Consider the following 20,815-nt stretch of genomic DNA (forward strand, 5'->3'; position numbering starts at 1 on the left):
TATCACTACTACTCTCATCCCCCTAATGTCACCTGTACTACTACTCCTCTCATTCCTCTGTTGTCAACTGTACCACTACTCCTCCTATCCCTCTGCTGTCACCTGTACCACTACTTCTCCCATCCCTCTTCTGTCACCTGTACCACTACTACTCCCATACCTTTGCTGTAACTACTCCTACCATTTCTCTACTGTCACCTGTGTCACTACTACTCCCATCCCTTTGCTGTCATCTGTGTCACTACTACTCTCATCCCCTGATGTCACCTGTACCACTACTCCTCGCATTCCTCTGCTGTCACCTGTACCACTACTACTCCCATCATCTGTGTCACTACTCCTCCCATCCCTCTACTATCAACTGTCACTACTCCTCCCATCCCTCTGCTGTCACCTGTACCACTACTACTCCCATCATCTGTGTCACTACTCCTCCCATCCCTCTACTATCAACTGTACCACTATTCCCCCCATCCCTCTGCTGTCACCTGTACCACTACTACTCCCATCCCCTTCTGTCACCTGTCCCACTACTACTCCCATCCCTTTGCTATCACCTGTATCACTACTACTCACATTCCCTTGCTGTCATTTGTACCACTACTCCGCTCCTCCCTCTGCTGTCACCTGTACCACTACTCCTCCCATCCCTCTTCTGTCACCTGTACCACTACTACTCCCATCCTGCTACTGTCAACCTGTATCACTACTACTCCCACCCCCTGATACTCCCATCCCCCTGCTGTCTCGACTCCTCTCATTCCTCTGCTGTCACCTGTACCACTACTCAGGGCCGGCCTTTGGGGTGTGCGGGCTGTGCGGCCGCACAGGGCGCCATAGTAACAGGGGCGCTGGGCGGCCGACAGCTCGCAATGTAATCTGCGGCAGGCGAGGCTGTACTTGTGTTCTCCCTCGGGGCGCCCCCTCCATCTCCCCCTCCCCTGTCTGACCTGCCTGCTGCCCCCGCCGCTGCCAATAAGAAGAGAGACAGGAGGAGGAGGAGGGGAGGGGCTGTGGCCACTGCGCCACCAATGAAGAAAACTGACCTGAATACAAATACAGGAGGCGGGTGCCGGAATCAAATAGCCGGCACCCGACCTCTGTGACAGGGAGCTGCGATCAGCTGCAGTTGAGTTAACCCTTCAGGTGCGGTACCTGAGGGGTTAACTGCCGCTGATCGCAGCTCCCTGTCACAGAGGTCGGGTGCCGGCTATTTGATTCCAGCACCCGCCTCCTGTATTTGTATAAGAAACGTTGGTGGCACAGTGCCCCCCCTCCCCCCAACACCCCAGTATAAGAAACAAACATAATTGGTGGCTCAGTGCGCCCCCCCAGTATAAGAAACATTGGTGGCTCAGTGGGAAGTGCCAATGAGGGTTAAAAAATAATTAAAAAAAATTAACTCACCTCCTCCAGTTGATCGTGTAGCTGCCGGTCTTTCTTCAGGACCTGTGGTGACGTCACTGAGCTCATCACATGACCCATTACCATGGTGATGGATCATGTGATGTATCATGTGATGAGCACAGTGATGTCACCACAGGTCCTTTGACAGGTCATGAAGAAAGAACAGAAGACGATCAATTGGAGGAGGTGAGTTAATTATTTTTTTATTTTTTAACCCTCATTGGCACTGCCCACTGCGCCACCAATGTTTATTATATTGAGGGGGGGCGCACTGCGCCACCAATGTTTATTATATTGAGGGGGGGCGCACTGCGCCACCAATGTTTATTATATTGAGGGGGGGGCGCACTGCGCCACCAATGCTTATTATATTGAGGGGGGGCGCACTGCGCCAATGTTTATTATACTGGGGTGTTGGGGGGGCGCACTGCGCCACCAATGTTTATTATACTGGGGTGTTGGGGGGGCGCACTGCGCCAATGTTTATTATACTGGGGTGTGGGGGGGGCGCACTGTGCCAATGTTTATTATACTGGGGTGTTGGGGGGGCGCACTGCGCCAATGTTTATTATACTGGGGTGTTGGGGGGGCGCACTGCGCCACCAATGTTTATTATACTGGGGTGTTGGGGGGGCACACTGTGCCACCAATGTTTATTATACTGGGGGGGGCGCACTGCGCACAACGATGGGTTAGGGAAATTTCACAGCAGAGTGCGCATGCGCTGGGAGCCTCGCCGGCGGTTAGGGTAGGGAAAAAGCACTGGCCCGTACGTAATTTTTCCCTTCCCTAACCGCCGGCGAGACTCCTGGCGCATGCGCACTCTGCTGTGAAACTTCCCTAACCTGACGTTGTGCGCCTGCGCGGCGCTGCACACCTCCTCACGTCATGTCCGGTGCGACCGGAAGTGACGAGGGTAGGGAAATCTCACGAAGTAGGGAAGTATGACATTACACCGGCCTTTGGGGTGTGTGGGCTGGTAACTACTTGGTTGGATAGTCAGCCAGCCTATGCCATGATGCCAGCAACAAGCAGTGTTTTTTTTTTTGGGGGGGGGGGGGGGGCGCCACAAGGTTAGCTCGCACAGGGCGCCTGGACACCTAAGGCCGGCCCTGCCACTACTACTCCCATCCCTCTGCTGTCATCTGTATCACTACTACTCCCATCCCTCTACTGTCACCTATATCACTACTACTCCCATCCCCCTGCTGTCACCTGTACCACTACTCCTCCCATCCCTCTTCTGTCACCTGTACCACTACTACTCCGATCCTGCTACTGTCACCTGTATCACTGTTCCTCCCCCCTGATGTCACTACTCCTCCTATCCCCCTGCTGTCACTACTCCACCCATCCCCATGCTGTCACCTGTACCACTACATTACATACTATTTAACCTGTTGGAGCAGCAGAGGAACAGCAGGCCTGGCAGGCAGTGTGGAGAAGAAGGGGCCATTACCCCCTGTCCCAGCAGCTCCAGGGGGCAGAGAACAGTCAGACACCAGGTCCCTCTGCCCTCCTTCCCTGTCAGTGCAGACTGCAGAGCTCGGGCTGTATTCACAAGCAGCCAGCCTGATCCAGAAAAGCTCCGTGCTGGTGGGCGGGGCCTGTCCCTGTGACTAATACACAGGGGGGTGTGCCCAACATCTAGTCCAGGATCCCTGTCATTGGCTGGCAGCACGTGTCATAGGAGGCTGCAGCCAATAGAAAACAAGAGGCAGTACTGGCAAATGGTGTGCCTGTCCTGCGGATCTCAGAGGAGGAGGGGACAGCATGGAGGTGCAGTACTCTGCCTCCTCCTCACTGACAGCGCCCGAGTCACAGCTGGAAGTAGTGCTGGTTCTGTGGCCATATTAAGGACAAGACCAGCACTTCTCTCCCATCCCCCTCACTGGAAGAAAATCACCGTTATTTTACATTACAACTGTCATCAGCACAGTTCATATGCACTACAGATCCCAGCATGCCCTCCTACATTAGGTTCAGTTTCTGAAAATCTACACTATGCTCCATAACAATCCATACAGATTACTATTTTCTAGCCTACACAGCTAGGATGGCTTTGGTTGCCATGGGCAACACCACCGTTTCCCTGCATTAGCTCCCGTTGCCGAGCATGACATCATAGACGCGTTGCCCTGGAGACCTCCAACTGTCCTAACGGTCAGAGTGAGTTGAGGTTCGTGGAGAGAGGAGCTGTTGAGACTTGTGCAGAGCGAGCGATTTGCTTATTTCCCTTTATTTATATTTTTTTGCGGTTTTTTTTTTTTTTGTTTGTCTGCCCCCCCCACCCCTCACACTTTTTCTAGGTGTGTTGTGGGAGAGGCAGCCAAATGGCTGCTACGGGGGCTGGAGGAAAACTCCAGCCCGGAGACATCTCCATCCTTCCCGGAGGCCCCCGTACAGCCGGAAGCCAAGAAGACCTGGCTATAACCATCTTACAGCTGGATTAGAAGGTATCGTGCCAGATTTTAAAACACTGTTTGAAATACCTAGACAGGAGGAACCTGGCCGATACCTTCGACTGCAAGGAGGACCCCCACTACCTCCGGCACCACCACCTGCCGATAACACCTGTGCGGCAGAAGTAGAGACAGAGGAACATCGGGTACCACAGCCCACCATAACACCAGGTGAGGAGCAGACCTATCCCTCATGGGCCAGTAGACCATCTGCCGGGAAAACACCATCCCCGAGAGGAGCAGCAGGAACATCTAGAGTCCGCAGTGTGCCTGACGCCTTACCACCGCGTATTAAGGTCACTGCGAGACAGCTGAATAACTTCCCACAATGGCTCCCTGTCAGTTATGCGTCTCGGAAGAACATGATAGCCATGCTGACCAGACCATTGGTGGATGTGCGGGACTCCTATGTGACGCATGAGGGAGAATATCTCAGGTACACCTTTACCCGTGATGTCATCTTCCACTACCGGGAATACCACGGGAAAATCTCCTTCTGCCTCAAAAAAATGTAGTGGTGGAGTCCCCTGCAGAGCGTGAGTACCATCTTAGCGCACAGCTGCTTTTCGGATTGACTTTTCGGTTTTGACCTTGGCTTGACTAATGGACTGTGTTTTTACTGCCGCCTGCCCTGACCCCGGACTGTTTTTGGACTGTGATTGTGTGCTGCCTGCCCCGACCTCGGCCTGTTTTTTAGACTATGATTGCTTGCTGCCTGCCCTGACCTCGGCCTGTTTTTTTAGACTATGATTGTTTGCTGCCTGCCCTGACCGCGGCCTGTTTTTGGACTACGATTGCTTGCTGCCTGCCCTGACCCTGACTGTTTTTGACTACTCTTCTGCCTGCCGATTTGGTACCTTACTGTAAATGACTGCAGGACAGTCTGCCTCTCTCCCGGCCTTACCTCTGGGTAGATCCCTTTCAGTGCCTTATATACTGGGATTTCTGCACACCTTAACCATAAAGGACAGAACTATGGTGGGCTCTTCTATCCCTGGACTGGAATTGAATGGTCTGCATACTACATGCATATTTACTCTAGTTTACTCAGAATAGATTTGCTTCCTGACCATAGTTCACATGGGTAATGGCAGCACCGGTTTTGCTGGCAGGCAGAGACTTAGGCCATTAACCCAGCTTGGACTTGTAATTTCCCCCACGTGACAGATTCCCAGTGGGCTGGTCAGTCAGGGGGCCGCCTGCCATAAACCATTGCAGTTTCTATGGCGTCAAGAACTAAAGGACCTGAAAATCTCCCTTTCACCTCCATCATCTCTGCTTCTGCTAGTTTAGGAAGGGGGAAAATGGGGAGAGTCCTGCTGACAGTGGGGAGGGGTACTTTGGAGAAGACTGTTGCTGTTAGTGGGGGAGAGGTAAGATGTAGGAAATGCCTCTGTCAGCGGGAAAGGGGTGGGAAGGAGGAAAGTGTTGCTGTCAGCGGTGGAGAAGTGGGAAGAAGGACAGTGCTGCTGTCAGTGTGGGAGGGGTGTGAGGGGGACAGTTCTGATGTCAGTGAGAAGGGGGTAAATTCTGATCTCAGTAGGGGAGGAGTGGTAAGGTAAAAAGTCAGATGCCCGTGGGAACAGGGAAATGGCCAATGGGGGAGGGGTGGGAAGGGGAAAATGCTTCGGCCAATGGGGGAGGGGTGGGAAGGGGAAATGTTTCGGCCAATGGGGGAGGGGTGGAAAGGGCAAATGCTTCAGCCAATGGGGGAGGGGTGGAAAGGAGGAAATGCTTCGGCCAATGGGGGAGGGGTGGAAAAGGGGAAATACTTCGGCCAATGGGGGAGGGGTGGGAAGGGGGAAATACTTCGGCCAATGGGGGAGGGGTGGGAAGGGGGAAATACTTTGGCCAATGGGGGAGGGGTGGGAAGGGGGAAATACTTCGGCCAATGGGGGAGGGGTGGGAAGGGGGAAATACTTTGGCCAATGGGGGAGGGGTGGGAAGGGGGAAATACTTCGGCCAATGGGGGAGGGGTGGAAGGGGGAAATACTTCGGCCAATGGGGGAGGGGTGGGAAGGGGGAAATACTTCGGCCAATGGGGGAGGGGTGGGAAGGGGGAAATACTTCGGCCAATGGGGGAGGGGTGGGAAGGCGGAAATACTTCGGCCAATGAGGGAGGGGTGGGAAATGCTTCGGCCAGTAGTGGAGGGGTTGAAATGGGGTAGCGCTGCAGTTATCGATTTGTTTCATAATAAAATACTCTCATCAGTCCACCATGCCATCAGTCTCCCCATGCAATAAATTCCTAGTGCCATCAACCCCCCCTATGTTATCAGTCCCCCATGCCATCAGCCCCACCGTGCCATCCGTCCCCTGTGCCATCAGCCCCTCCATAACATCCATCCCCATTGACATCAGCCTCCCCATGCCATCTGTCCCCAGTGCTATCAATTCCCCCCCCATGCCATCTGACCCCAGTGCCATCAGTTCCCACCAGTGCCATCAGATCCTCCCAGTTCCATCAATTCCCTCCATGCCATTAGTTTTCCCCATTTCCATCAGTTCCCCCATCTCATCATTTCCCCCAGTAGGGGAGGGGGAAAAAGCTTTGGGAAATAGGGGAGGGTCTGGAGGGAGTACAATGTTGCTGGACTGTGGTGTTTGGCACTTCTGGGGAAATATTCTGTACTGTAATGTGGTGTTTGTCCGGCACCAATGGGCAAGAATGTTGTGTTGCACTATGGTATCTGTGTGCCAGGGCTGCATTTCAAGCCTACGGGCCCTAGATGTAATATGTGTACAGTGCCAACATCAGGACATCCACATGGCCACCTTATCCGGACCAGCTGTTGAGCCAGCACTGCCCACCTCCTCCCCGGTCACAATAGTGAGACAGCTCTTCAGAAATGGCCAGTACGAGAACCTGATGGCCGGCCTCAGCAGGGACTACCCGCAGGACCTGGTTAAGATCTGCTTTACAGGTACAACCACAGTGCTTATATGATCCATTACTGCCTCTATGTAATGTTTATGTAAATATATGCTGGGCAAGCTGGGGGTTGTAGTACCCCTAACAATTTAATGATACCACATGTAGCTTTCAAATATGCTTTGTAGTGAAGTTTCTCACCATTTTCAAGATCTCTGCTCCTGTTAGTAAATTAAGGCAGAGACTTAGGGGCTTACCCCAAATCTGTGAGGTGAGGCTTTACTTCTTGTAAGTGAACATTACATAAAAACACTAATATCTTTATATTCTCATCTGATTGGAGAAAGGCAGGGGCTTCTGTCACCCAACTCCCACCCCAAGACAGGACTGGACTGAAGATGTGGTGACCTGTCATTAGATATAAATCTGCTCTGCTGTTTCATTTGGCGGCCATTGCTGTTCCTACAGTAGATGATACTCATCTTTCCAAGGCTTCTAAAGGTAAACTCATTTAGTTATTCAGCAGTACCAGATGGGGTGGGTTGCATCAGTGCATGAAAACCTGGGGTGACAACCTTGCTGGGTGCTATAAAAGTGGTCACATTGATTGTCAGCCTGCTTTCCCTCCATTGTACTCTAGTCATACATTTTGTAGTGCTATTACTATAAGAATCCCAGTAAAATGATGGAATAGAGCTTAAAGGGGTATTTCCATCATATACATTTATGGTGCGGGATCCCACCTATGGCATGGACGAGCCATGCCCCATGTTCACTGGATCATCGAGGAGGTACTCCCCATAACCTGAGATACCCGGCCTTTCCATTGCCAGCTGCCTCTCCATTGTAGGCTGTGGGGAGCGTAGCCTCTGTGATCCATAACGTGGGCTCAGAACTCGAGTCCTGCGGGAACGTGTGGGAACAGCGTTCCTGCACTTTTTTCATAGCAGGAACGCGGTTCCCTTTCAGGGCCGCCCATCTTTAACGCCGGGCAAAAGTACCAGGAAGCGGTGAAGGTTTTGTACTCACCGCTTTCTGGTCCTCTGTAGGTAATGCTTGAAGTTAAAATATACCATCAGATCGGAGTTTTCGGATCGGATAATCTACATCCGAGGCGTTCCCATGGTGATGGGGACGCTGCATCATTGGTGGGCAGTGCGCCCTCCCCCCCCTCCCCGGTATTAAAATCATTGGTGGGCAGTGCGCCCTCCCCCTGCCCTACCTAGTATTAAAATCATTGGTGGGCAGTGCGCCCTCCCCCCGCCCTTCCCAGTATTAAAATCATTGGTGGGCAGTGCGCCCCCCCCCCCCAATCATTCGTGGCAGCGGCAGTTCCGATCGGAGTCCCAGCAGTGTAATGCTGTAATGCTGGGGCTCCGATCGGTTACGCTACTGAAGTCCTGTCTGCCATGGCCAGTTACTCTGCAGCATTATACTTACATGCTCTGTGGCCGCCCAGTTGCTCCTTCTTCTTGTAACTCACAGGTCTGTGTGGCGCATTGCTATAAGCATAAGCAATGCGCCGCACAGACCTGTGAGTTACAAGAAGAAGGAGCACCGGGCGGCCACAGAGCATGTAAGTATAATGCTGCAGAGTAACTGGCCATGGCAGACAGGACTTCAGTAGCGTAACCGATCGGAGCCCCAGCATTACAGCATTACACTGCTGACTAACTGACCATGGCAGCCAGACAGGACTTCAGTAGCGTCCTGGCTGCCATGGTAACCGATTGGAGCCCCAGCATTACACTGCTGGGACTCCGATCAGAACTTCCGCTGCCACCAATGATGGGGGGGGCACACTGCCCACCAATGATTTTAATACCGGGGAGGGTGCACTGCCCACCAATGATTTTAATACGGGGAGAGTGCACTGCCCACCAATGATTTTAATACGGGGGGGGGGGGGTGGGGAGAGGGGGCACTGCCAACCAATGAATTTAATATTTTAATACCGGGGAAGGGGGGGCGCACTTCCCACCAATGATTTTAATACCGGGGAGGGCACTGCCCACCAATGCACTGACTGGGGACTGATGGAGAGGCACTGACTGGGGGGCCTGGGGGCTGATGGAGAGGCACTGGGGGGCCGGTGGTGAGAGGCACTAGGAGCTGATGGAGAGGCACTGGGGGCTAATGGAGAGGCACTGGGGGCTGGTGAGAGGCACTGGGGGCTGATGGAGAGGCACTGGGTGCTGGTTAGAGGCACTGGGGGATGATGGAGAGGCACTGGGGGCTGGTGAGAGGCATTGGGGCTGATGGAGAGGCACTGGGGGCTGGTGAGAGGCATTGGGGGCTGATAGAGAGGCACTGGGGGCTGATGGAGAGGCACTGGGAGCTGGTGAGAGGCACTGGGGGCTGCTATGAGGCTACTGGGGGCTGCTTTAAGGCTACTGGGGGCTGCTATGAGGCTACTGGGGGCTGCTATGGCGCATGGGGCTCTTACTGAGATCTGATTGGGGGTCATTCATATTGGGGTCTGAGCTGAGGTGTGATCTGAGGTCTTATTAGGGTCTTATTAACTTTGGGGATCGTATTTGGGCTGTTAGCTGAGGTCTGATTAACATCGGGGGTCTGATTGGTGGTCTGACCTGAGGTGTAATGAAAAATATTTTTTTTCCAGAGCAGCTTGGAGAAAAAAGGCCTCACAGTCTCCCACACTCCTTCTGCCCGGCCAAGCCTGCCAGCACCCCTGAAGCCAAGTCTGCCAGCACCCCTGAGGCCAAGCCTGCCAGCACCCCTGAGGACAAGCCTGCCAGCAGCCCTGAGGCCAAGCCTGCCAGCAGCCCTGAGGCCAAGCCTGTCAGCACCCCTGAGGCCAAGCCTGCCAGCACCCCTGAGGCCAAACCAGCCAGCACCCCTGAGGCCAAACCAGCCAGCACCCCTCAGGGCAAGCCAGTGTCACGGCCTATGGTCGTGACTCTTTGAGCCGCATGCAGTTGCCAGTGATTAGGTTCGTTGTGTACCGCAGGTGAGGGCAGTTTGTATATTGTCTCACATGTGGTTGCCGCTGGCAACATGGTGTTGTTGGCAGTGTAGCAGCCTGAGCTTGTTGCTGGGCTGCTCACTGTCTATGCATGCGGTTGCCTATGGCAACTTGTGTTATATGTGTGTGTGCACTTTCCCTGTTTGGTGTGCACGGGGTTTATGTGTGTGTGCACTTCCCCTTTAAGTGGTTTCACTACCCTGTCTGGTATTGGAGGGGTTAATTCCCTTTCCAGTGTGTGTCTGTGTGGGTGTGGCTACTTGGGCTATTTAGCCTCTGCTGAGACCTGAAGCTGAGGGGTACTCCAGCCATGCATTATGCTGGAGTCATCCTCCTGGTCTTATACCATCTGTCCAGTGAGGGCCACCCTTGTGGTCATAAAATATATGTACTGATGTTAAGATTTGTCTGTGTGGGGTTTCACCCTATTGCAGCTATGGATCTGGTTTCCTGTGTGAGTTATGTTGTGTGCTGTGTCCTTTTGTGTTTGGTGTGGACAACAGCATTTGAGCACTGGTTCCAGTCAGTGTGTCTGTGGCAGGTAGGTGTGGAAGTGTTTCACTCGCCTGCCATATCCTTATGCTGTTTGATGTTTCCCGTTCCTTGCAGCCTATCCAATTTAGACTCCTGTTCCTCCGTGTCTAGGAGGAACAGGTCGTCTTACCCTGGTCCTAGTCCAGGGATCTCTTGAGGGCTAGTAGGGACCCGAGGTTCCTGAGTATGAGCCCTCCTACCATCTGGGTTGGCTCATACAGTTAGGAGTCAGGGTCAGAGTTAGGGACGCGTTAGGAGGTGACCTGCTCCCTAATTCTGTTGTCCTGGCCTAGCAGCTTCCTATTCCTAAAACATCGCATGGATGAGGGTTTTCCCCACTCTCATGCGTGACAGTATGACCACAATGGCTCCTTGCGTGGTTTACCTTCGAAAGAGGGTGCAGCATGTATTGCCAGCATTTCGGCATACATGCGCGTTGTCCGGAGGGAGAGCGTTATGGGGTTCGCCTTTAACGGCACGGTTGGTGGCTTATTCCCCGCCACCTTGCCTTCCGTGTCCGTGTTGGTGATCCCTTGTCCCTCTCTATGTCCCTATCTCTGGTCGTCTGCTGGCAGCATTCCGTGGGTGTTCCGGCTGTGTGCTGGTTAGGAGTGGCTGTTGGCAGCGACTGGAGTGGGAACGTGAGTGGAGAGTGACGCAGTGTTCAGTGTGGTCTCTCCGGGCTGTTTGTTTGCTGGTCTCTGGTTCCTGTGTGTTGCTCCAGAGGCTGGCAGTCGGCGCCCTGGTTCCGGGGTGTTGCTCCAGGGGCTGGCAGCAGTCCTGGGGAGACTCGTATGCACTGACGCTGATTCTCCTACTTTTTCCTTTCTCCCATCCCTGTTTTGAGTTCTTCACTAGTTTCCTTTTTTTTTTTTGGTAGGGGGGCTTTGAAGGCTGGGAGTGTCACGGCCTATGGTCGTGACTCTTTGAGCCGCATGCAGTTGCCAGTGGTTAGGTTCGTTGTCTACCGCAGGTGAGGGCAGTTTGTATATTGTCTCACGTGTGGTTGCCGCTGGCAACATGGTGTTGTTGGCAGTGTAGCAGCCTGAGCTTGTTGCTGGGCTGCTCACTGTCTATGCATGCGGTTGCCTATGGCAACTTGTGTTATATGTGTGCACTTTCCCTGTTTGGTGTGCACGGGGTTTATGTGTGTGTGCACTTCCCATTTAAGTGGCTTCACTACCCTGTCTGGTATTGGAGGGGTTAATTCCCTTTCCAGTGTGTGTCTGTGTGGGTGTGGCTACTTGGGCTATTTAGCCTCTGCTGAGACCTGAAGCTGAGGGGTACTCCAGCCATGCATTATGCTGGAGTCATCCTCCTGGTCTTATACCATCTGTCCAGTGAGGGCCACCCTTGTGGTCATAAAATATATGTACTGATGTTATGATTTGTCTGTGTGGGGTTTCACCCTATTGCAGCTATGGATCTGGTTTCCTGTGTGAGTTATGTTGTGTGCTGTGTCCTTTTGTGTTTGGTGTGGACAACAGCATTTGAGCACTGGTTCCAGTCAGTGTGTCTGTGGCAGGTAGGTGTGGAAGTGTTTCACTCGCCTGCCATATCCTTATGCTGTTTGATGTTTCCCATTCCTTGCAGCTTGGCCAGTTTAGACTCCTGTTCCTCCGTGTCTAGGAGGAACAGGTCGTCTTACCCTACTCCTAGTCCAGGGATCTCTTGAGGGCTAGTAGGGACCCGAGGTTCCTGAGTATGAGCCCTCCTACCATCTGGGTTGGCTCATACAGTTAGGAGTCAGGGTCAGAGTTAGGGACGCGTTAGGAGGTGACCTTCTCCCTAATTCTTTTGTCCTGGCCTAGCAGCTTCCTATTCCTATAACATCGCACGGATGAGGGTTTCCCCCACTCTCATCCGTGACAGCCTGTCAGCACCCCTGAGGCCAAGCCTGTCAGTACCCCTGAGGCAAAGCTAGCCAGCCCCCCTGAGGCAAATCCTGTCAGCACCCCTGAGGCCAAGCCAAGCCAGCCAGCACCTCTGAGTTCAAGCCAGCCAGCACCCCTGAGGCCAAGCCTGCCAGCACCCCTGAGTCTTCAGAACTGTAAGTAAATAATATATAAGGGGAGCTTATAATATGAAAGAGACTAATTATGTCTGAACAGACATATAGCGCAAATTCCAGTTTTTGTTTACGTTTTATGTTGCACTGAATTTTCTGTGAAATATATATATATTTTTGTTTTTTGGGGGGAAGGGGTCGGGGTGGCAGTGGATCTTGGGTGATTTCCCACACTTTTTTTTCTCAGGACTTGACCCCTGCGTGGGCTGCTATATTCACTAGAGCGCAGCACCCCCTGCATTGTGTATTCAGACCGAGCGCCATACAGTGGGATGCGAAAGTTTGGGCAACCTTGTTAATCGTCATGATTTTCCTGTATAAATCGTTGGTTGTTACGATAAAAAATGTCTGTTAAATATATCATATAGGAGACACACACAGTGATATCTGACAAGTGAAATGAAGTTTATTGGATTTACAGAAAGTGTGCTATAATTGTTTAAACAAAATTAGGCAGGTGCATAAATTTGGGCACCACAAAAAAGAAATGAAATCAATATTTAGTAGATCCTTTTTTTGCAGAAATTACAGCCTCCTAAACGCTTCTGTAGGTTCCCATGAGAGTCTGGATTCTGGTTGAAGATATTTTGGACCTTTCCTCTTTACAAAACATCTTTAGTTCATTCAGGTTTGAAGGCTTCCGAGCATGGACAGCTCTCTTTAAGTCACACCACAGATTTTTCAATTATATTCAGGTCTGGGGACTGAGATGGCCATTCCAGAACGTTGTACTTGTTCCTCTGCATAAATGTCTTAGTGGATTTTGAGCAGTGTTAGGGTCGTTGTCTTGTTGAAAGATCCAGCCCCAGCGCAGCTTCAGCTTTGTCACTGATTCTTGGACATTGGTCTCCAGAATCTGCTGATACTGAGTGGAATCCATGCGTCCCTAACTTTGACAAGATTCCCAGTCCCCTGCACTGGCCACACAGCCCCACAGCATGATGGAACCACCACCATATTTTACTGTAGGTAGCAGGTGTTTTTCTTGGAATGCTGTGTTCTTTTCCCTCCATGCATAACGCCCCTTGTTATGGCCAAATAACTCAATTTTAGTTTCATCAGTCCACCAGCACCTTATTCAAAATGAAGCTGGCTTGTCCAAATGTGCTTTAGCCCACCTCAAGCGGCACTTTTTGTGCTGTGGGCGGAGAAAAGGCTTCCTCTGCATCACTCTCGCATACAGCATCTCCTTGTGCAAAGTGCGCCGAATGGTTGAATGATGCACAGTGACTCCATCTGCAGCAAGATGATGTTGTAGGTCTTTGGTGCTGGTCTGTGGGTTGACTCTGACTGTTCTCACCATTCGTCGCTTCTGTCTATCCGAGATTTTTCTTGGTCTGCCACTTCGAGCCTTAACTTGAACTGAGCCTGTGGTCTTCCATTTCCTCAATATGTTCCTAACTGTGGTAACAGACAGCTCAAATCTCTGAGACAGCTTTCTGTATCCTTCCCTTAAACCATGATGGTGAACAATCTTTGTCTTCAGGTCATTTGAGAGTTGTTTTTGAGACCCCCATGTTGCTACTCTTCAGAGGAAATTAAAAGAGGAGGGAAACTTGAATACTCTTTCTCATAATTGGATTCACCTGTGTATGTAGGTCAGGGGTCACTGAGCTTACCAAGCCAATTTGAGTTCCAATAATTAGTTCTAAAGGTTTTGGAATCAATAAAATGACAAACAGTGCCCAAATTTATGCACCTGCCTAATTTTGTTTAAACAATTATAGCCACACTTTCTGTAATTCCAATAAACTTCATTTCACTTCTGAAATATCACTGTGTGTGTCTCCTATATGATATTTAACTGACATTTTTTATCGTAACAGCCAACGATTTATACAGGAAAATCATGACGATTAACAAGGTTGCCCAAACTTTCGCATCCCACTGTACATACAGAGTGAGTGTGCCTCGTACTGCGGTATTTTATAGGTCAAATCAGTTCCATTGATGTGAGTAGATGAATGGAAGATATAAGTCTATCATGTGCAACAAATCTGCCACACAGTTTTCACCTATGGCCACAGGCCAACAAGGTACAAGTGTTAACCACTGCACCGCTATACTTACACTGTTCAGACCATAATTGTTGTCTTGGGTATGTTCCTTGTGAGACTCATTTCTTGCATCATTTCTTTCATGCAAATGCCTTAACCCTTTTTTACTTGTCTTGTTCTTCAGTACAATGCTGGTGTTGACCCTTCATGATAAAAGGAAATGTTCCATGCTCTTACTACAATGTATGGGCAGGAAGAAATTCCTGCACAAGGTAATCAGTGTCTCTATAATGTCCTACAATCATCATAGATGTCAGGCTTTACCATCAGTAACCTTTATGTCTTATATCTGTAGGGTTTGTACCAGGCCTGCTGGGAACATCAGATGGAGCCCTGCAGTTCATGGCCTACAAGAAACTGAAAATGGACTTTACAAGCATTTCCATCGACCCAGTGACACAAAACCGGTAATAACCTGCATTTCTTATTCAGATAGACCTCAATGTCTATGTGTTAGGTCTGATGTACATAGAAGAAACATAATGGTAAGGGTCCAATCACACGTCCGTTTTTTCTTTCCTGATCTGTTCCGTTTTTTCAGGAACAGATCTGGACCAGATCTGGACCCATTCATTTTCAATGGGTCCTGGAAAAAATCGGACAGCACAATGTGTGCTGTCCGTTTCCGTTGTTACGTTCCGCATGTCCATTTAAATATAAAACATGTCCTATTCTCTTCCTGAAAAATCGGATCCTGGTACAATACAAAGTCAATGTATCCGCAAAAAACGGATGACATACGGATGTCATTCCGTATGTCATCCGTTTTATACGGAATCCGTCCTGGAAATGACATTTAAATTTTATTTTTTTAAGAAATCCAAAACAACTTATTTGCTTATTGAAATTTATACATGTTTCCGTTTTTTGCGGATCCGCAAAAAACGGATGACATACGGATGACATACGGAAACATTTTCAGGAACAACGGATCCGCAAAAAACGGACAGAAAATCGGATTATAGAAAAATACTGACGTGTGAATGTAGCCTAAGGGTCAGCCTACACGGTCAGACTGATGTGCCAGAACCAGCAGAGAGGAATGGGTTTATGTGTCTTCTGTCTTATAGGAAAGAAGAGTTCCATGGAGTCTACTAACTAGAGCAATGTCTTCAGCATTATCCCAGTAACCTCCACCTGCGGAATCACCTTAGTAGCTTCAATTCTACTTTTATTTTCCTGGAAATGACCACAGTGCAGAAGTTCTGTAATAAAAGGAATAGAAAACCCTAGACAAGCCTGGTTCTGATAATCATTTATTACATGGATGTTGATTTACACTAAAGGGGTTCTCTGACCTTTTCTGAAAATCCAGCAGCTTTCTGACCTGTGTAGGCAAGATGGGTTCCTCAGTACTTACCTCTCTGTCGCGTGCTGACACCACCGTCTCTGTTCGAGCAGAGTTTTCCTGAGTCTTCCTGTTCAACTGCATACTGTAATTGGGAGCACATTATGTGGCTCTGATCTATATGGACACTGATTAATGGGGGGCATTGTGTGTGCACTTTTATATTCAGGGGGCTCATTGTGCTCAGTATGTGATGAGCTTGGTTCTGGTGCTGGATCTTAGTGTTGAGCGCGAATATTCGCCTTAGCGAATATTAATCGTGAATATCGCAACTTCGATAATTCGCGAATATAGTGCTATATATTCGTTATATCGAATATTCGTCATTTTCTCCATCCGAACACATGATTCCTTCCTGCTTAAAATGCTTGTGGGCCAATGACTCATTGGCCCACAAGCAAGAAACAGGGAGGAATCAAGAGTTTAGATGGTAAAAAATGACGAATATTCTAAAAACTAATATATAGCACTATATCACATATATTTGTTTTATAGAATATTCTTTCTCCTTCCCCCCCCCCCAATTAGTACAGTTATTGCCCTTCGGCATACTCCTCCCCGACAAGCGTCCCTGTCATCATGAGAACGCCTGGTAGTTAGAATATACCATCGGATCTGAGTTTTCACGATCTAACTCAGATCCGATGGTATATTCTAACCACCAGGCGTTCCCATGGTGACGGGGACGCTTGAAGTTAGAATATACCGCCAGGCGCTGTGATCACGCAATTAACCCCTCAGGTGCGGGTTTAATTGCGCTGATCACAGCGACCTGTGTGCCCCCCCCCCCCCCCCACCTCCCCAGTATTAAAATAATTGGTGGCCAGTGCACCCTAACCCCCCTCCCCCCAGTATTAAAATCATGGGTGGCAGTGGCCACAGGGTCCCCCTCTCTCCCTGGCAGTGGCCACATGGTCCACCTTCCTGCCCCCCCCCCCCCCCCCCGTCATTGGTGGCAGCAGGCAGTTTCACTCAGCAGCATTTACTTACCTGCGGGGCTCTCCTCCTTCTTAGAACTCACAGGTCTATGCGCCGCATATGCTTCAGCAATGCGTTGCATAGACCTGTGAGTTCTCAGAAGGAGGAGAGCCCCGCAGGTAAGTAAATGCTGCTGAGTGATTAACTAATCAGTGCAGCCAGGACTTCTGTAGCGTCCTGGCTGCCATGGTAACTGATCGAAGCCCGGCCATTACGCTGGGACTCGATCGGAACTGCCTGCTGCACCAATGACGAGGGGGGGGGGGGGGTTGGAGAAGAGACCCTGTGGCCACTGCCAGGGGGGGGAGGGGGACCCCCTGTGGCCACTGCCACCAATTATTTTAATACTGGAGAGGGGTGAGGGGCGCACTGGCCACCAATTATTTTAATACTTGGGAGGAGGGCACACAGGCGCTGTGATCCGGCAATTAACCCGCACTGAGGGGTTAATTGCGCGGATCACAGCGCCCCTGGCAGTATATTCTAACTTCAAGGTCCCCCATCACCATGGGAACGCCTGGTGGTTAGAATATACCATCGGATCTGAGTTTTCACGATCTAACTCAGATCCGATGGTATATTCTAACCACCAGGCGTTCCCCATGGTGACGGGGAGGAGTATGCCTAAGGCAATAACTGTACTAATTGGCGGGGAAAAATATAATATTCTAAAAAACGAATATATGTGATATAGTGCTATATATTTGTTTTTTAGAATATACGTCATATTGTAAGACAAGAATATTTAGCAACATAGCGAATATTCGCAAATTAGACATAGACTGAAATTTCACAAATTAGTGCTATAATTTTTTTTTGTCTACTTTTTTAGTCTCTTTCTGATTCAGAAAGAGACAAAAAAAATTGACAATTTTTTTTTGTTATGGCACTACTTAGTGAAATTTCATTCTATATGTGTATTTTTACGAATATTCGCTATATTGCTATAACTTTGTTTTTTTAGAATATTCGTCATATTCGTCATATTTAGAGTTGTGCGAACACCTGGATGTTCGGGTTCGAGAAGTTCGGCCGAACTTCCCGTAAATGTTCGGGTTCGGGATCGAACCCGACCGAACTTCGTCTGAACCCGAACCCATTGAAGTCAATGGGACCCGAACTTTTGGGCACTAAAAAGGCTGTAAAACAGCCCAGGAAAGAGCTAGAGGGCTGCAAAAGGCAGCAACATGTAGGTAAATCCCCTGCAAACAAATGTGGGATAGGGAAATGAATTAAAGTTAAAATTAAAAAAAAAATATGAACCAATATCAATTGGACAGAGGTCCCATAGTAGAGAAATCTGGCTTCACGTCAGCAGAGAATCAGTCTCTTCATGCCATAGCAAAGAATCTGGCTTCATGTCAGCACAGAATCAGTCTCTTCATGCCATAGCAGAGAATCTGGCCTTATGTCAGCACAGAATCTGTCTTCATGTCATAGCAGAGAATCAGGCTTCACGTCATCCAAAAACTGGAACAGGCCACTGTCACACATTTAGGCCCCGGCACCCAGACAGAGGAGAGCGGTCCCGTAACAGAGAATCTGGCCTTATGTCAGCGCAGAATCTGTCTTCATGTCATAGCAGAGAATCAGGCTTCACGTCACCCACCACTGGAACAGGCCACTGTCACACATTTAGGCCCCGGCACTCAGACAGAGGAGAGCGGTCCCGTAACAGAGAATCTGGCCTTATGTCAGCGCAGAATCTGTATTCATGTCATAGCAGAGAATCAGGCTTCACGTCACCCACCACTGGAACAGGCCACTGTCACACATTTAGGCCCAGGCACCCAGGCAGAGGAGAGCGGTCCCGTAACAGAGAATCTGGCCTTATGTCAGCGCAGAATCTGTATTCATGTCATAGCAGAGAATCAGGCTTCACGTCACCCACCACTGGAACAGGCCACTGTCACACATTTAGGCCCCGGCCCCAGCAGAGGAGAGGTTCATTCAACTTTGGGTTGCCCCGCAATATAATGGTAAAATGAAATTAAAAATAGTATGAATGAGGAAGTGCCCTGGAGAGAATAATATATTGTTAAGGGGAGGTAGTAATATCTAATCTGCACAAGGGATGGACAGGTCCTGTGGGATCCATGCCTGGTCATTTTTATGACGTCAGCTTGTCCACATTGGCTGTAGACAGGCGGCTGCGTTTGTCTATATGACGCCCCCCTGCCGTGCTGAATACACGTTCAGACAAAACGCTGGCCGCCGGGCAGGCCAGCACCTCCAAGGCATAAAAGGCAAGCTCTGGCCACGTGGACAATTTGGAGACCCAGAAGTTGAATGGGGCCGAACCATCAGTCAGTACGTGGAGGGGTGTGCCAGGTACTGTTCCACCATGTTAGTGAAATGTTGCCTCCTGCTAACACGTTTTCACATCTCCTCCTGCTAACAAACTTTTCCACATCTCTGCCATGCTAACCCTGCCCTCAGAGGAGATGGGCGTGACCACAGCTGCGTTGGCGACCTCTTGTCCTCCTCTGCCTTCGCCTTGGGCTTCCACTGGTTCCCCCTGTGACATTTGGGAATGCTCTCAGTAGCGCGTCTACCAACGTGCGCTTGTACTCGCGCATCTTCCTCTCACGCTCCAGTGTAGGGAAGTAAGGTGGGCACATTGTCTTTGCTACCGGGGATCCAGCAGGGTGGCAACCCAGTAGTCCGCACACGTTAAAATGTGGGCAACTCTGCTGTCGTTGCGCAGGCACTGCAGCATGTAGTCGCTCATGTGTGCCAGGCTGCCCAGAGGTAAGGACAAGCTGTCCTCTGTGGGAGGCGTTATCGTCATCGTCCTGTGTTTCCCCCCAGCCACGCACCAGTGATGGGCCGAGCTGCTTTGGGTGCCACCCCGCTGTGAACATGCTTCATCCTCATCCTCCTCCCACCTCCTCTCATCCTCGTCCTCCTCTAGTGGGCCCTGTCTGGCCACATTTGTACCTGGCCTCTGGTGTTGCAAAAAACCTCCCTCTGAGTCACTTCGAGAGGTGGCCTGAAAAGTGCTAAAAAGACCCCCTCTTCCTCCTGGGCACCTCCTCTTCCATCTCGCCCTAAGTGCTTTTCTCAAGGAGACATAGAAGTGGTATTGTAACGCTGATACGGCGTCATCGCCACTGGCCATGTGGTGGAGTACTCGAAACAGCGCAACAGGGCACACAGGTCTGCATGGAGGCCCAGTCATTGGTGGTGAAGTGTGTCTGATCGCAGTGCGACTGACCCGTGCGTGCTGCAGCTGAAACTCACTATGGCCTGCTGCTGCTCGCACAGCCTGTCCAGCATAATGCAAGTTGGAGTTCCACCTGGTGGGCCACCGTCGCATATGAGGCGGTGAGCGGGAAGGCCGAACGTTACGCTGTAGCGCAGCCAGGCTGAGCAGCGGCAGGGTGTGAACGCCGGAGCCTGTGAACAGACGGCCCGCACTTTATGCAGCAGCTCTGACATGTCGGGGTAGTTGCGAAATGAAACTTCTGCACCACCAAATTCACGCACATGCGCCAGGCAAGGGATGTGCGTCAAACCGGCTTAGTCCCAGAGCTGCAACGAGATTTCGCCCATTATCGCACACCACCAGGCGGGCTTGAGGCTCACGGCAGCAACCACTCGTCGGTCTGTTGTTCTATACCCCGCCACAACTCTGTGCGGTGTGGGGCTGTCCCCCAAACATATGAGTTTCAGAATGGCCTAGCTGACGTTTACCCCGTGCTGTGCTGAAGTTGGTGGTGAAGGTGTGTGGCTGACTGGATGAAGCAGGTGGAAGAAGAGGAGGAGGAAGCTGAGTAGGAGGAGGAGGAGACAGGAGGCAAAGAATGTTGCCCTGCGATCCTTGGCGGCGGAAAGGACGTGCGCCAATTAGCTCTCCGCCCTGGGGCCCAGCCGCCACTACATTTACCCAGTGTGCAGTTAGGGAGATATAGCGTCCTGGCCGTGCTTACTGGTCCACGTATCTGTGGTTAGGTGGACCTTGCCACAGATGGCGTTGCGCAAGTGCACACTTGATTTTATCGGACACTTGTTTGTGCGGGAAGGCACGGCTCTTTGGGAAGTAGTGGCGGCTGGGAACAAACATACTGTGGGACAGCAAGTGACATGAGCTGTTTGAAGCT

The 20,815-nt window shown here is 50.6% G+C and overlaps 1 long non-coding RNA gene across 1 annotated transcript; it reads left to right on the top strand.

Moving 5' to 3' along the window:
• Window positions 1-14,537: 14,537 nt before the first annotated feature.
• On the top strand, window positions 14,538-15,483 carry LOC120985503. Its single transcript, XR_005775527.1, has 3 exons — window positions 14,538-14,598; window positions 14,682-14,793; window positions 15,457-15,483. It is a non-coding gene; the product is annotated as an uncharacterized LOC120985503 (long non-coding RNA).
• Window positions 15,484-20,815: the final 5,332 nt, after the last annotated feature.

Source organism: Bufo bufo, chromosome 1, assembly GCF_905171765.1.
Source record: "Bufo bufo chromosome 1, aBufBuf1.1, whole genome shotgun sequence".
In the NCBI taxonomy this organism is placed as follows: Eukaryota; Metazoa; Chordata; class Amphibia; order Anura; family Bufonidae; genus Bufo; species Bufo bufo.